The 17,034-nt window shown below is 39.2% G+C and overlaps 2 long non-coding RNA genes across 6 annotated transcripts in view; one reads left to right on the top strand and one right to left on the bottom strand.

Annotated features, from left to right (window-relative positions):
- The window catches only part of LOC140632118 (uncharacterized), a 28,326-nt gene extending 20,524 nt beyond the window's left edge, over positions 1 to 7,802 (bottom strand). The window contains exons 1-3 of one of the 4 annotated variants that reach the window (XR_012029648.1): positions 7,095 to 7,802; positions 4,096 to 4,216; positions 2,226 to 2,304 (exon numbers count right to left, since the gene is read on the bottom strand). This is a non-coding gene — a long non-coding RNA (uncharacterized lncRNA). The remainder of the gene's footprint in view (positions 1 to 2,225; positions 2,305 to 4,095; positions 4,217 to 7,094) is intronic. The other 3 variants (XR_012029650.1, XR_012029649.1, XR_012029651.1) reach the window with 3 other exon arrangements.
- Positions 7,601 to 12,791, top strand: LOC140632119 (uncharacterized). 2 transcript variants are annotated; one of them, XR_012029653.1, is made up of 3 exons: positions 7,601 to 7,891; positions 8,099 to 8,232; positions 12,668 to 12,791. It is a non-coding gene; the product is annotated as an uncharacterized lncRNA (long non-coding RNA). The 2 variants fall into 2 exon arrangements; XR_012029652.1 differs by lacking the exon at positions 12,668 to 12,791 and adding an exon at positions 9,792 to 10,349.
- Positions 12,792 to 17,034: the final 4,243 nt, after the last annotated feature.

Genomic DNA, 17,034 nt, shown 5'->3' with positions numbered 1-17,034 from the left:
TGTTGCATGTTACAAAAAGCAGGCCAAGAGACATGATTCGTGCCCACTGAAAAGGCAAAAAACTCATTCCTTGCTCAGGAAGCCAGGTGTGAGAAAGGAATTTAGTATCCATCTGGACACTTAAATCTTAAAATAATATGGAGGAGGAAAGCTTAAGAAGCAGAAATGAAGAGAGCAACAGATGCCAGACTGACTAAAAGTCAATCATCATAAAAAGCCAACCCCTTGACTCAAGATAAAATTCTAGCTTTCTAATTTATCCAGTCAAAATGCTGAGTTTCCAGGAAGGTACTAAGAATAACCACAGAGAGATTTCTTACCTATACTTTTGTAGATTATAGTTCAGATGACCATGCCCTATTATGATAAGTAAATTCAAAGGAATTTGATACCACAATAAGAACAAATAATAAAACTGTCTTTTTGAAAACCAAAGTCCTTTACGGTGGGATACATCCTGTCTTTACCTTGCTGGAAAGCACAGCCTTAGTCCTTCCTGGAGGAATTATAATTTCTTAACCATGTATGTAAGGAGAGAACAAAAATCACCATAGTAAATAGAGTGGGTTAAAGTGAGCACTCAGTCCAGGAAATTAAATGCAAGAGGTCAGTGAAGGATACCCCATGGCCACTGACAGATGGCCAACTTTCCTCACACCCAGAAAGGGTAGACATTGCTAAAAGCCCTCCAGTGACTCCTCTGCCTCAGAGTTTACCAGGAGGGAAAGAGTGAGCAGATGTTATAACAATAAGCATTCCCCATGGTGGCCAGGAAAAAATTCTTAAGGAGTCAGAATCACTTCACCACAGGTGATTAAGAAATTCATTGTGAGCAGATGGATGTAACAGCTACTGTAAAGGGCAAGGAAGCAGGTTTTTACAGATATTAAGGGAAAGACTCTACAATATTCTGATGCCCTGATTCCATATAGTTTCCAAAACCACGTCTGCTCAGTCCTTAATGGGCCATCCCTACGACATAGCCGAAGTCACAGGAGATAGCACTGGCTATTGGGTCCCTAGACTTACATTGCTTGAATTGTCTTTCTGCAATCTAATTTATGAAAACTTCAGCTTTCACCTGTGCAGAATAAGAATAGTCATGCCTACTCAGCAGGATTGTTTTGAGGATGTCTATGATAAATGTAAAAACAGAATTTAATCCAGGGCCTGGCATGTGAGATGACCGCGGTTGAATTGGTACTAATTTATTATTATTATTATCATTATTATCATTATCATTATTATCATTATTATGATTAGCATCAGTTGTTAGTACCCACATGTTGACATTTCTGTAACATGCTTGAAATCAATGATCATATTACTTAAATTTGTGATTTAAATAATGAACACTTATTTTAGGGGTAAACATTACTGTATTTTGAGAGGACTGTCTGTGTTTTGGAATAATTGCTTTAGTACTTGAGATGACCTTAACAAGAAAAAAATGACCAAAACCAAGCTGGAGGAGAAGGAAAGTCCAAGAAGTTTATTTAGAGAAGAGAAAAATGAGCTGTGCAAATTACTATCATGCCCAAAACTACCAAAATTGACCTATGGATCTAGTGAACCACTTAGAATAAAAAGCACATAGAGTTTCTGTAAAGAGCATTTCTCTCAATGTGTGCATGTATGACTTACCTGGTGTGTGCAGCAGAGTATGGATGCTCTGCAATTTGAGCCTCTGCCTGCTATATAACAAGTGGAAAACAGTAAAAAAGATTCAAGAGACTGTAGAGATGATTGATGAAAAAAGAGAGAGAGAGAAAGGAAGGAAGGGAAGGGGGAGGGAAGAAGAAAAAGAAAAATCTGGAAAAGCAAAAGTAAGGATCCCTGGGGCACAACAATAAAAATGTTCACCTATCTAAAAGGAAAACAAAGATGCTCCTTCCTGATAGAGCTTTTTCAGTGGAATTGCCCTGAATGAAAAACACCATCCTCTCCATGTTCTCATTTTTGTCCCTCAAAAAACTATGACAGCAGGTAAGCTAGTGTTACCTCCATTTCACAGAAGAGGAAATAAATGGAGCCTCAGTAAGGAAGGGGGTAAAATGGAAGAGCAAGGTGAGTACCCTGCCCCAGTTCCGCTCTCACACATGCTCCACTCAGAGACCCAATGGATTCTCTTTCCCATAGGAATTTCAAGAATAGATTTCATCTCTGGGAGATGCCTTCTCTCTAGAGGGAGAATTAACAATCTCTTCCTCAGACAGGATTCCTACCAGCGTTTAATTCGTCTGCATATGCGCCTTCTGTGAGCCTGGGCTACTGGTTGACCTACTTTGGAAGCAGAAGAGGCACCTGTAAGAGAGGAAGGAGTCAGCACTAGAATGTCATAAGTACTTCTGGGTTTTAATGAGGAGGATATGAAACCAAGATTCTGAATATGATGACAATATCACATCGCATTGCCAAAGGGGTTATGAAACATGTAGACTGATTGACACTGTTGTCAAAACAAGCTTAAAAATAGAAAGCATATACCTATATGTCAATAGCAGCTTTGAAATCGGCTTAATCTCAGTGCGCAGCAGCAGCCTGTGAAACAGTTCGACCCAGATGAATCCTTAATAAATCTTTTTTGGGAACTAAATAGCTCTATACCAAGTGGCGTTTTCTGGGATGTCTTTCTCTGCTCTCTGTCCTTCATACTTGCCTGGGTTCAAATCAAGTCCCCGCCATTTCTCAATCTTACTGTTCCTCATTCCTTTTATCCACAAATAAAGAAAATAGGACCAACTTCATAAATTATTTATAGGAATAAATAAAAACATGTTCATATAGGGCTTCGGTGATGTTGGAATTTATAATAACCCACTAAATCTTAACTATTACTCTCAGCTATTCTCATGGATGCCCAGCCCCTGAAATTCTTCTCTCTCTTCCATTTCACTTACTTCATGTCTCACCTGCCAGATCCATCTAATCCCAAGTTCTAAGAGCAAAGTTGGCCTTAAGTACCACTGCCCATCATCACAGAAGTCAATGCCACTTGCTGCTAGTTTATCTGGAACCTTTGGCACCAGTTCTGATGGCTGGAAGTATCTGTTTCCTAACACCTGCCATACAAGACACCATAATCTGGAAGGCTTGAAAGAACAGAAATTTATTCTTTCACAATCTAATAGGCTATAAGTCTGAAATCCAGGTGTCTACAGAACATGCTCCCTCTGAGACTCTAAGTAGAATCCTTCCTTGGGTTCTCCCGCCTTCTGGTGGTGGCCATTGACTCATGATGTTCATTGACTCATAGACACATCACTACAATCTCTATCACTGTGGTCATGTGGATTTATTCTTCTGTGTCTTTGATTTCATGTTGCACTTTCCTCTTTTTACAAGAATTTCAGTTATATTCAATTAGGACTCACCCTAATGACTTCATTTTTAACTTCATTAAATCTGCAAAGAACTATTTCCAAATAAGGTCACATTCTCAAGTACTGGGGGTTAGATGTTAGCATATTTTTTTGAAGAGGTCACAATCCAACCCATAACACCAGGCTTCTGCCTTGTTCAGTACTCATGCAGGTAACTTTTTTTTTTCCTATCACCTTCCAAATACTTTCTATCTACCTGTTTACCATGCAGATATTATTGACAGAAGATGGTCCCTACTTCCACGGATATACCAGTCCTGGGAGGGAAACGGGCATTAAAGAAACAACTAAATAAGTTAGTTATTTATTAACTACAACTGTAATAAGTGTCAACAGTGTTATGAGACCATATAACAAGGATCCCTAACCTAGTTTGGGACAGGGAAGGCTTCCTGGACAAAGGGAACTAGAAAATGAGCAGGAGCAAGCTAGGCAGATGGGGTTGGGTGGGTGAGGCAGCAATTTAGGAAACAAGACATGCAGAGTTCCTGAAAGCAGGAAGGGGATACATATCTGGGAGGAATTTTAAGAGAACTTGGTCACAGGAGCAATGGCCTCCATGCAAGAGTTTTAGGTAAAGTATGATTACCAGGTTGGTGTCAGTTACTATTTCTGCTGAACCAAACCACTAACAAATTTTAATTACTTCCTAACCCCCATGTATAAACATGTATGGGGGCGGGGGGGCTGTCAAGCTCTTCCAGATTCTGACCTGATGTTCTTTTGTCATCATCATTGGTGTTGGCTCATTCCCTCCACGCTGCCTTCATTTCTTCTTTCTGGTCTTCTTATTCCTATCAGCCATATTAGAATCACCAGGATACTCTCTGGACCTCAAGTAAGAGAAAGCATGGAACACTTGGTCCAAAGGCCTTTATCTTCACTGAAGACAATTCAGATGAAAAAACAAGCTAACTGAACTTGTAGATAAATTTATACACATACACACACTAACGTGGAGTTAGCCCTTCCTTTGACAGATTGTGAATGCAAAATATGAAAAACTGGAGAAATTATGTTAAACCTCATGGTTGAACAAGATAAGCTCTCTTCATCTGATTGGAAATACCACAGGATTGTCCCTATAAATTCCGCAGAGCTGATTTTTTTTTTAAGCTTTTATAGTTTGGTGACACTGAATGTACACATTTGTGCCTTGATGTTCATTTTCTTTACATGTTTATTCTTACTGGGTTGGAAACATAACAAAGTAAAATCTACTTCATTTGCAACTATCAAGCTAATGAAAGAGAAACTACAGTGATTTATCCAAACATTTGGTTCACTCATTCTGAGATCTGTTAAATCTTTCAAATGCAATGGAATCATATTAAATTCTGGATTCTAAAATAATAGCATAATACTTCATTCCACTCTCCAATCTCATACACAGTATTTCTTGCTTAACCACACATCATGAATACCAGGGATTTCACTTGAACTTGAGACCACCCAGTACCACCCGGATTAATGCCTCCCAGCATTAAGCAAGAATATTAAATTAAGGAAAATGCCAGTCTCGTAGCTTTACTAAATGTAATTTATAGTTTAACCATCATATTAAATCCTTTAATTGAAATTTGTAAAACAAATGGCAGTATTAGTAATTCCTTTATCAGCTTCTAATTCTCTGCCTACTTAACACCAGTCTCTAACTCAGGGGAAATATAATTCCCAAATGCAATCCTTGAACTTGGTGAGACGTCATGGCATCTTCACATTGCATGAACTTCATGTTCACTATTTCAGCAAGATAATACATTTTCATTTATCATACAAATGAGCTAATTTCCTTTTTGTGGTGCAAATGCATATTAACAGGGCCTTTCTAGCTTAATATTATCTGGACTTCGGGCTTACACTGTAATCATACATAAGAAAGAACAATAGTTCAAATAAAGCAAGGAACAGGAAAACAATCAAAATGGCAACTAAAGTGAGGGAAAGTCAAAAGTGATTGAGAAGTAATAGCAAAACTACGGAGTAAGAGAGAAGTATAGAGGGACAGAGACAATAAGGAAAAGCTAAAATTAGCTGAATATCATTATTGTCTGTCTCGATACATCTTTTTTGGTAAAGGCAGTTGTTTATTTTTATAATTGGTCTTTCCAAACAGAAGTGTGCACTGGGCTTTCTCTGCTACCATGTGCCTAAATATTTGATAATCTCTTCCTGTCTGGAACAGCAAAAGTTGTCTAGATGTTTAAAGGCAAACACATCCTCCTACATCTTTGAACCTCAAGTTGGAAATGTCAATTAATTCTCTAAGAGAGAGAGAGAGCAGGCTGGATCAGGTTGAGGGAAGGGTCCACCAGCCCGCAGTGTGTGAAGGAAAAGCCTGCCTGGGAAATGGAAAAATCTCAAGGAGAATCCATGTCCAACCCCCTGCTTGAAGGAACCAAGACCAAAAAAGAAAAACTGCAGAGGTCGGGGCAAGGAGTCAGGAGGTGAGAGGGCATGGATTTGACCCTGAGCACTAGATGGTCATCAGGACTTGCACCACCAGCCCAAAGGAAGGAGTTGAATGGCACCTATTCCAGTCACTTTCAGTGAGGGCAGGGGGTGGAAAGTCAGAAGCTGACTGCCCCCACTGGCTGTCAACAAGGGGAAGATCCAGTAGGGGTGGTATTATCCCAGGCATGGGGCATTCAGGCTTTCTGCAGAAGATGCCAGAGCTTTCCACCTGTCCCACCCGGCCTATGAGTATCCCTGTGAAACTACTTTTCTTCTGTTACAGGAACTGTACAAACAGAGCTTTTCCACCCCAGTCTTCTGCATGAAGACTCCCCAGGAGTCTTGTGATCAGTTTGTTCCTGGTTACTGTTTCTGATGAATCAAACAACTCCTAGAACTTCCACTTCAAAACTCCCACATGATAAGCAGATTCTGGATCTCTTTGCTGCAGCTCTCCCAGATTTTGACCAGGTTTTCTTTTCTATGTCATTGTCTTCAACATCATTGTTGGTGTCCACTCTTTCTCCACCCCACGTCCATTGCCCACAGAGATTCTGATCCCAATTAGCCAGATTCAAATCACTCAGACATAATCTGGACCTCAAATGAGTGAAGATGTGGAGCACTTGGCTCAAGAGTATGAAGAAGCCTTTCAAATCCCATGGTTATTGCTGGAAAACTAGAAAGCATAGTTGAAATTTTGCTCAAAACCAGAAGGATGCTACCAGAAGCTCAGTTGCACATTCAGAGGGCATGGATGGTGGGGAGAAACTAAGGGAATTTCCAGAGATGGAAATGGTCATGGATTCCCCTGCTGGGGAATCACCCTGGTCCCAGCAATCTTTGTGCCTCTTCTGAGTATAAGGTGGGACTTATGGGAAGGTGCTAGAGCCAGTAAGGCAAGACCCTTCTCAGTGCAGCCTGCCCTAGCTGTGGCCCCTTTCCACCTCAAACTGGGGCTAGGCCTCCCTAGACAGCATCCCAATGCTACCTAACCTCATTCCTGGGATTTCTATAAACCCTGTTCATGACTGTGCCTCTGTATAATGCTAAGAAAAAGACCTAGAATCTGCAATATCTGTTCAATGCCAAGGGAGAACCCCCCTCATTGCTGCTCCCACCTGTTATTCATCCACCATCCTTTCCTTCTCAGCCTCCTGAGCCAGCCCCTTGACCTTACCAAGCTTCCTTCCACATCCTACCACACTTACTCAGTAAAAGACCTTAAAACTGTTAAAAGGTATCTGCTACTACTACCTTCACCTGACACATTGCCTCCAGCCTCCAATCTGAACAGCACATTCCCACGTATCTTGGCCTGACTTTATTTCCATATTTCTTTCTTTTTTTAGAATGTCAGAGCTCCCTCTCTGTGTAATTCCCTTGAGATCATACCACTTTCTTCAGGATAGACTTCAAAATAAGTGCTATGGGTCCTTCTTATCATCTGGTTCCACCGGTAGTGGAGATAATTCTCTTTTTTTTTTTTTTTTGGAGTTAATTCTGGTAGCTGATGACACTTCCCTCTGATGTAAAACATTTACACTTCCTTGGTCACATCAGTCAGAGTCACTGGAGTAGAGATGGAGGAACAGGTCTTTGTTTCATATTGATTTTCTATATTGGCTTCTTACAGCCTGTCTTTCAAGGATTTGAGATCATCTTCTCCAGAAGTGAGATATCATGGCTTATTTGAAGCCCCAACAGCCAGTAAGTTCAGGGCAACCTTTAAAAATGCTGATCAAATGTGCATGATCTGGTATTCATCAGAGGGCATTTTGATGATCCCACCAAGTTTCTGCACCAAGAACCATTCGTCCCTGCCCACAGCCAATTGTTACCCTCAAGTAAGACATAAGAATGTTCTTCTACATTCTCAGAATGAGTTGATTGTGTACTGAGGGAAGTTCTGAAAAAATCAGGAGCAACCTCTGCCTTCTCTCCTGTTGAGTGTTTGGAAGCAAGTGACCTGGGGCCCAGTCGCAAGTTTCCAGAGTTCTCTTCACCAATTATTGGGTCATCATGTAAAATTAGATACCTAGCAGCTTTTCCTGGTAAGCCAACGTTCCCAAGATCACTTTGCAGATGAGGCAAAACTGGAGCTGTGATTGCTTACCTAATTTAGTAGATTAGGGAAGGAAGGAAAAAGGAGGAAAATATAGAAAACCCAAGATAAGAGTTATTTCCAGTAAGAGTTATTTCTGGGTTTTTGTTTGGTTTTATTCTGTTTATTTTCTCCTTCTTGACATCTTGTTTAACAGAGAAAATGAAAACGATCACTTTTCAAGATCCCACAATGTGGTGGACCCTGTATTGGCACTTTCCTGAAATGATTTCATTTGGCTTCCCCCAAAATTTATCTTTCTTGTGAGACAGGCAAGATGGTTAAACTAAGGTAAGGCCAGTAAAGAGATTTGCTTAAAATCACTTAAGTGGCAGATTCAGAATTCAACTTTGGGTGTCTAACTCCATAACTAATGCCCCTTCCTCTACCCCACACCACCTCACAAAAGCTTCATTCTCTTGTAATGCTTCGTTCAATACATGGTCACTGTGTGACCAAATTAAGAGAGGCAGCACTTTGCAGAGAAAGCCCATGGTACCCACCCCAATCCAGGAAGCTTGGGGTTTTTTGTTCCATCCATTGTGTGACCTTGAACTGTTCCTGTAGTTTGTCTATCTCTCTCATTACATCTTTTAAAAAAGTCATTTCAATAACTGGATTGTCTCTAATGTCTTTTTGACTCTAACATCCTATGATTCCTTTATATACGTAGATGAGGCTATTTGAATAAATTAATATATTGGAAATCAAGACGCAATTCTTTCTAACTCTTCCCATAATATCCCTCCCTTGAAGAACTCAATTTCCAGGCACCAGTGTTGTCATCACCATAGACATTATTGCTCTGACAATGCCATTTCATTCACCTTTAGAATTTAAAACCCGTCCACCACAAGTGCATTTCAAAAATCACTCACAGGCAAAGGTTAAAAAGTGGCTGCTGCATATAATGAATTTCTGAAGAGTATTCAGTCCCTGATCCTACTCATACAGGCACTGCTTCTCAACAATAAAGGGACGAGAATAATTGGAAGCAGAGTCCTTAAAACACACATCACACATTCGTCCTTCATCTTTCAGCAGTCCTCCTACAATTCAACAGGAGTCCTCATGCTTAAAGGAAACTCATTTAGCCTTTTCATTCAGACTTGATCTTAAGGAGAGGAAACAATTAATAGCTGTTTTAGCGCCAGCCAGAGCCCTCACTCGCACTCTTTATCACTAAGGTGTACGGGTGCCTATGGGCCATTTGCAGTGCAGGAGGAAATTTGCATCTGTTTTTCTTTTATCTGCCATACAGTTCCCATGATAAACTGAGCCACTTTCAATGTTCTCAGTCCTGAGTTTCTCTGACATTAGCAATTTCTATCTCTATGTTCATTATCATCTTTGACGAAATTTCCAGAAAAGATTGTTTCACTAGAGTTTTTACAGTGTTTTCTCTGGATATATCTTTGAAGACATTAATGTCCCAAAAGGAGAAACAGAAACTATAACTTGAATGTGATAGAATTTGCATTAAACACACACACCTACACACCAGCAACGATAATATTATACACATTTTGCCACATTTATAATAGTCATATAAATAAATAGCCATAGAAATAAATAATATTATACACATTTTGCTATAGTTATAAATAGCCATATTTATGAACACAAATCCATTGAAACCTACCGGGAAGGAGATACAACAAACTGGTCACTGTAGTTCCCTGGGACAGGGCAGAATGGGATATTAGCATGGTGTCAAATGTCTTAACATTTTACCAAAAGTGAAAATAATTTAACCCTAAAATAAAATAATTAAGTTTATAAAGAAAATGAAAAGCATGTGCTAGTCTCCTTTCCTCACAATAGTTAGGATGATTCTTTGATTTCTGCAGCACCGATGCCCATGGAGAAGTTTGCTCAGCTGTCTGCCTTTTGGGGCATGGAGTCATATTTCCTCCCACCCTCTGCCAGGAAAGTCAGACTGGCAACTTGAAAGAAAGTCCAATGACAATCTTACTTCACAACCAGTATAATAAAACAGAAACAAGCCAGATTCAGAGTTGATTTAGGCAGAATAAGTCATGAATCACCTTGTTCTCATGGCTCTGTCCTTGGTACTGGGCCCGGGGCACGACCTCTTGATTAGGCATCTGGATTTCCTGAAGACTCCTGGCACTGGTGAGATGGCCCACCAGTCCCTGCCTCTGCCTCTCACTGTCTGTTTATCCTTTGACCACCTTTAACACTTTCTCTGACCCTCATACCCCAATGCTAGCCTTTTTAATCTTTCTTAAATCCCTGAAGTCCACATCACCACTCAATATGGGGTAGTGGCCATTCCCTCAGCCACTTCTTCCAGTCTTGCCACTCCATAGACCCTTTCAGCTCAGAGTGCCAATATGGTAAACAAATGTAGCATAACAATTCTGCAGTGCACTGCTCATCACAGCTAGTGGGGAAATATTGAACATATTCTTCCTGAGGTTAGAAAAAAGACTAAATTGTCCATTTGTCACCAATTCTATTCAACATCATGCTGAGGTCACAGCTGGGGAAGTAAAGCAAGAATAAAAATTAAAACACGCACACACACACACACACACAACAAACCCCAAATAATCCAATTTAAAGATGGGCAGAGGACCTGAATAGACATTTTTCCAAAGATGTACAAATATCACTAATCCTCAGGGAAATGCAAATCAAAACCATGATTAAATACCACCTCACACCTATCAGAATGGCTAAGATAAAAAACACAAGCAACAAGTTTTGGCAAAGATATGGAGAGAAAGAAACGTCTGTTCACTGTTAGTGGGAATGCAAACTGGTGCAGCCACTGTGGAAGACAGTATGGAGGTTCCTCAAAAAATTAAAGATAGAATTACCGGGATCCCTGGGTGGCGCAGCGGTTTGGCGCCTGCCTTTGGCCCAGGGCGCGATCCTGGAGACCCGGGATCGAATCCCACGTCGGGCTCCCGGTGCATGGAGCCTGCTTCTCCCTCTGCCTGTGTCTCTGTGCCTCTCTCTCTCTCTGTGACTATCATAAATAAATAAAAATTTAAAAAAAAAAAAAAAAAAAGAATTACCATAGGATCCAGTAATTCCACTATTGAGTATCCCAAGAAACCAAAAATACAAATGCAAAAATATGTATGTTCCCCTATGTTTATTGCAGCATTATTTATAATAACCAAGCTATGGAAGCAAAGCATATGTCCATTCATAGATGAATAGATAAAGAAGACAAATAGAAAAACAGACGCTTAAATATAGAGAACAAACTGGTGGTTGCCAGAGGGCAGGTGGGTGGGAGACAGGTGACATAGGCCAAGGGGTTTAAAAGTACATTTATCGTGATGAGCACTGATTAATGTATAGAATTGTTTAATCACTATATTGTATACCTGAAAATAACATAACACTGTGTGTTAGTTATACTTTAGTTTTTAAAATGAATAAAAAATTAAACCATAAAGATTTTTTTAAATAAACAAATCTGTGATTATCTTAGATGATATGATATTATATATACACTAATCTAGAAACCAATCTAATCTAGATATGAATTATTGATATCAGAGATGATTCTAGATATGAAATCAGTAGACAGAAACAGTTACATTTCCATAGAGCAATGAAAAATATAAATATTTTTAAAGGTACCATTTACGTTAGAATCAAAACTATAAAGCACCCAGGGAAAAAATATAACAAGATTTTATAAGGCCAAGGAGAAAACTACAAACAGAAAATGAAGAACATCTATTATTTCCAAGTGATCTAAGGGGTAGTTATGGGTATGTAATGTTTAAGAAAAAGAGGTTTCAGAGGTGAGAATGAAAATAATATTCTTCAAATAATAGAAATGTCATGGGAATCATCTAGGCTAAATTTGATGCAGCATAAGCATAAGCATCTCCAAAATTTAAAGTGAAAAAAACAAACACAAGCTATTTACCTAAAACAGTTTGTGGATAATTAGTAAAAATCATGGAAAGTCTGTATAAAATAAAGGGATAAACCAAACAACCAGATAGCAGAGACATCTACATTATTGTAGATTTGTCACCGTATGGGACAAACATTAATCAGTTGGGGACTGTTTAAACTGATTGAGTATGAATGGCATAGCCTAAAACAAACTCGGAGCATCGTTTCTAACTTTTCCACCAGTTGAAAAGCTTCTATCTGTAAGTTTATTCAACCATGTGAAGCAAGTCCTACCCAAGTATAACTCGCTGTGGACTGAGAATCACAGGTAAATACCCCATTACACAGGCTACGAGCTGAAACACTTCATATGTCTGTGGGCAGCTCAGTCTCAGCCTCCTGTGACAAAAAGCTGCCTCCGCAGTGTCTGATATGGTTGGCTACTCTGGTATTTTGCAACAATTACTCTTTTTCTTTTCAGATTGTCTTTTATATGGAGTATCTTAAATATGTGTGCCAAGGTGGTGTTTCCTTTAAATGATCTAAGAAATGTAACGAGGTGTCATGCCCATTATAAACCTGTTCAGTCTTGCAGCAGGAGTGGGTGACATTTTAAAGATTTGAATATAGATGCTCAAAGATTCAGCAGAGAAACTCAAATGCAAATGAGATGCCAAAGAGTTTCTTCAAAAGGTTGATGAAGTCCAAATGTGCCATTATAACTAACTTTTGGGGAAGTATTTGGGAACATTTCAATAAAACAAGTGATAAAGAAGAGCTCCTGGGTGGCTCAGTGTGTTAACATCTGTTTTTTCAACATCTGCCTTCTACTCAGGTCATGATCTCAGAGTCTTGGATCAAGTCCTAGTTCAGGTTCCCTGGTCAGCTAGGAGTCTGCTTCTCCCTAAACCCCCTCTCCTTGCCCCGCTCGTGCTTGCTCTCTCTCAAATAAATAGCTCTCTCAAATATATAAATAAAATCTTTAAAAAAAAACAAGTGATAAAGAATCCTGTGTTAGAGCTCAAAATGAGTACTTCTTGTCATCTTTAGATTTATTTAAAAAGAACTGAAAGGAAATTTTGATTAAAAAAATTAATGAAATATACAACAAAGATGATAAAGATGAATGAAGGAATCAACAAAAATGATTCCTAAATTATACATCAAGAAGCAAGGAGTAGCAAAAAAAAATGTTTTAGGTTATACCAAGAGCAGTAAATGACTGAGAGAAAGACATAAATTTCAGATAAAAGTAAGGGATGGATTCTTGGATAGCTTGAAAATGAAGTTAATAAGTAAGTGAACTATCTGAACCAATATTAAAAGATTTAAATTTCTTACCAATTTGACGCAGAATACTGATATCAACTAAGGTAACATAAAACTAATAATATGCCACTGCACTCTAACATCAACAATAACTGGTTAATGGGCCATTAATTTAAAGAGTATTTAAGATTGGTTCCTGCCCAAGTAAATTTGAAACACTCTGAGATTTTATAACATATATATATATATATATATATATATATATATACACTTGGGAGATGTCCCAAAATGTCCCAAATTTGATAACAATCCTAAAAATGTACATGCCGTTACCCATAACAAGGTATGAAACCTGAAGAAGTTTTTCCAAGCCATCAATAATAAAATAAATTTCTATCACCCATGCTAGAGTACAGGCTAAATCATATTTATGTTCTCTGTATAAAACCATTGTCATAAAAAGAAGCTATCAAAGCAGCCACAAAAAAAAGTAGGGAGAAAAATAGTTCTATTGAGGTCAGGTCTTTAATAAATAAATAAATAATCTTACTTTCCTTAATTTTAGATGTTTATGATATTGGTCAGCTTTTGCATTTGGAATTTCTCGCAACTCATTTTCTCTTCCAAATGAATATTCCATGTTTGTACCTACTTATGTATTTTAATTGTGGTTTTTTTTCTCTCACTGAACAACCCACCCCATACTGTAAAAGCGTTAGTCCCCACAAAACCTAGACCCACTCACACCCAGGTGAAGAAAATGTTGGTACTGCGAATCTCAGGAGAGGCAGACATGTAGTAACAACTCCATAGGGGTTTTTTTAACCTCTTCACAGATGGAAAGCAAGGCACAGGTCCTATAGTTCCCTGAGAGCAGGGATGACTTATTTCTGGTTCACTTATCCTAAGGGTGTCATATTCTGAGCCCTAGCTCTCTGGTGGGTGGTGTCCTCTTAGACTCTCCAACATGGGTGGTCACTGGGCGTCTGTTGCTTCCTCCCAGCAAGTTCCAAAAAACAAATTCAGCAAACACAGCAGAGCAACAGCCAGGAGCTAAGCGGTGCTCTGCTGACCTCTCAGGGTTGCCATCATCCACGGGACTTGGACTTAGTAATCCTTTACTACCTTCTCACTCTTGGATACTTTCAAAATGTCTTTTGTCAAAGTTTTCATCCTGAATTTCTAATTGTTCTCAGTGGATGGTCTAAATTATTAGCAAGCCATAGCCCTAAACGCAGAACCTTATTTACCCATTTGATGCCCGATTTAGAAAAGTCCTATATCCGGTCACACATAACTTCAGGGTTTTTTTAATAATACGTTTATTTAGATCACACATAAATTTTTAATAAAAAAACACAAATATTTTAAGCAAATAAAATGAGTGTCCTCACACATGCTCCTAATTCTGTTTTTTTTTTTCACATTTTTGAAGTCACAAGCTAGCTAACCTTTTGAACTATGCTTTCTTTTTTGCTTTTGCTCTCACCATTTTATCATAAGCATTTTCTCACATCACTAAAAATGCTTGATGAACATTTTAGTTGGCTGTGTAATAAAAGTATATTGCTGTTCTAAATTATACAGTACTAATGTGTGCAATTCAGTTAATCAAAGAATAGGATCTGAGAATAAATAAAAAATACATATGCTACATCTAAACTTTCATGGCATGAAGTTCAACTCCACAGGACAGGTTCACTGCCTAGACTTAAAAGCTTTTTAGGGAAAATAAGTTTGGGGACAATTTCCTCCCTGCCCCCTCTCTGAGACCCTTAGCTTTGAACTGAGCAATCAGAATTCAGTGTTTCCTCAAACACACACAGTTCTTCGAAGATCGTTTTCTTTGAGGAATTCCTGCCATGTATTTTCTGATATAGAAATAAACGTTTGGGTTTTGGAAAGAAAACAAAGCACCAATATTTCTCTCCCACCACTCCCAAATCCTACTGAAATGAGCAAAAGTGTACAGAAAGGAATAAACCTGCTCCTGCTCTGATAAAAAAAAAAAAAGAGGGAAAAAAATAGAACCCATGAGTTGACTCCGACATTTCAATGAATTTCTACAGGAAAGAAAGGGAGAGGAGTGTATCAAGCCACAGTCCGACACACAGAAAAGTCCATAGGGACTCGGGGGCTATTCTACAGGCAACATCTCAAAGAGTCCAACCAGTGATCAAGATAAATAGAAGAGGGCATGTGGGACATCTAGGACATATCTCCTTAACCCCCACACTTGGAGAGACTGGCAAAAGTTAATAACTGCATCCACATGAAGTCTAAAATCTCTTCCCTAGTGAAATTACGTGATCTGCCTAAAGAGAGCCAGTGGTGTGAGTGTGGATGTTGGCACCAAGGGTGAAGCCCTGTTGGCTTTGTCACTGAAAGTAGGAGGAAACACTGAAAGTATGTGCTCCCTGTACATACACCCTGAAATAAGACCTACTGGTTGGTATCCGCCAACACTCATGCAAGAACGTCTGTCTGATTAGCTATTGCTCTTTAACAATGTAACCCAGATTGTTGAGATTTAACATATCAATCATTTTATTATGATAAATCACAATAATCACAATAATCAGTTCCCTAATTCAGACAGGACTCAATTGGACAATTTTTCTGATGTGACAGACATTGTGAGGTCACTTGGTCGTATCCAGATAGAAGATGGCTGATCCAGAGAGCTCAAGAGGGCTTCACTTATGTCTGGCATAGCTAGAAGGCTAGGCTCCAATAGGATGGTCCTCTGGTGTGCCTACACTTAACCTTTCCAACATGGAGGTCTCAAAGTAGTGGGACTTCCCGCTTAATTACCCACAGATCCCAGAGAGTGTGTTGCAAAAGACAGAAGGAGGAAGTGTCTAGTCTCTCAAGCCTTGGGCCAGGAACTGGCACATCATCACATCCACCATATTGTATTAGGCAAGCAGTCAGAAAGCCCCTCCAGACTCAAGGCAGCGAGGGGGAACAGTATACCTCATCTCATGCTCCAGTGGGGAAAAGGGAGACAAAAATAAGAAAAATAAACCTCTAAAGAGATACGCTATAAGAAAGTGGTTTGAGTTATTTTTTTTAAAGCCAGTTAAAGGGAATAGAGAGTATCAGGAAGGTGGGAGAATGGTATTTATATAGGATAGTCATGGAGGTATCCACTGCTTAGATGACTTTTTAGTGGAGACATTAAGGAAGTGAGGGGACATCCATGTGGCTTTTGGCTTTTACTCTGAGTACATAAGGAAATCTTTAGAGGATTTTCAGCAGAGGACTAACATAACCTGACTTGGATTTCAAAGAGATAATCTTAGTGCTATATGAATAACCAAAGGGGAGCCGAAGGGGAAAGTAGGGATATTAAAAGGCTATTTTGATAATTTAGTCAAGACATTGTGTTGGTTTGGACCAAGGATGGTAGAGCAATGGATGTATCAAGTGGCTAATTCTGTAAAGATATGCTATGGATACAGACATACCTACAAAATACCTTTCTGGGCTCCTGCAACCAGTTGGAGTGTGTGTGTGTGTGTGTGTGTGTGTGTGTGTGTGTGTGTGTGTTTAGAGGATTCCACACACCAACAAGCAATTCTGACACTGTCTACCCAGAGATAACATCAGATTTACAGACAAAGGATTCAGCCCCACAAGACCGCCTTCCACTTCAGATGCCAATCACAAATCCAGCTTGTCACTTGTGCTTCTGACTGACTGGCTGTAAATCAGATGTTCCCATGACCCATTCCTTGGGTTTGATTAATTTGCTAGGACAGCTCACAGGAGTCAGGAAACCCATTTATTCACTATATTCCTGATTTATTACAAAGGATATTAAATGATATGAATCAACAGCCAAATGAACAGATACATAGGGGAAGGTCCCCAACAAAGGAACTTCTGTCTTCATGGAGCTTGGAGCCCCACATGGTGGCACATGGAAGC

This window comes from Canis lupus, chromosome 4 (assembly GCF_048164855.1).
Source record: "Canis lupus baileyi chromosome 4, mCanLup2.hap1, whole genome shotgun sequence".
NCBI classification, from domain to species: domain Eukaryota; kingdom Metazoa; phylum Chordata; class Mammalia; order Carnivora; family Canidae; genus Canis; species Canis lupus.
The sequence above is the reverse complement of the archived record's forward strand: the minus strand, read 5'-3'. Positions and strand labels throughout refer to the sequence as shown.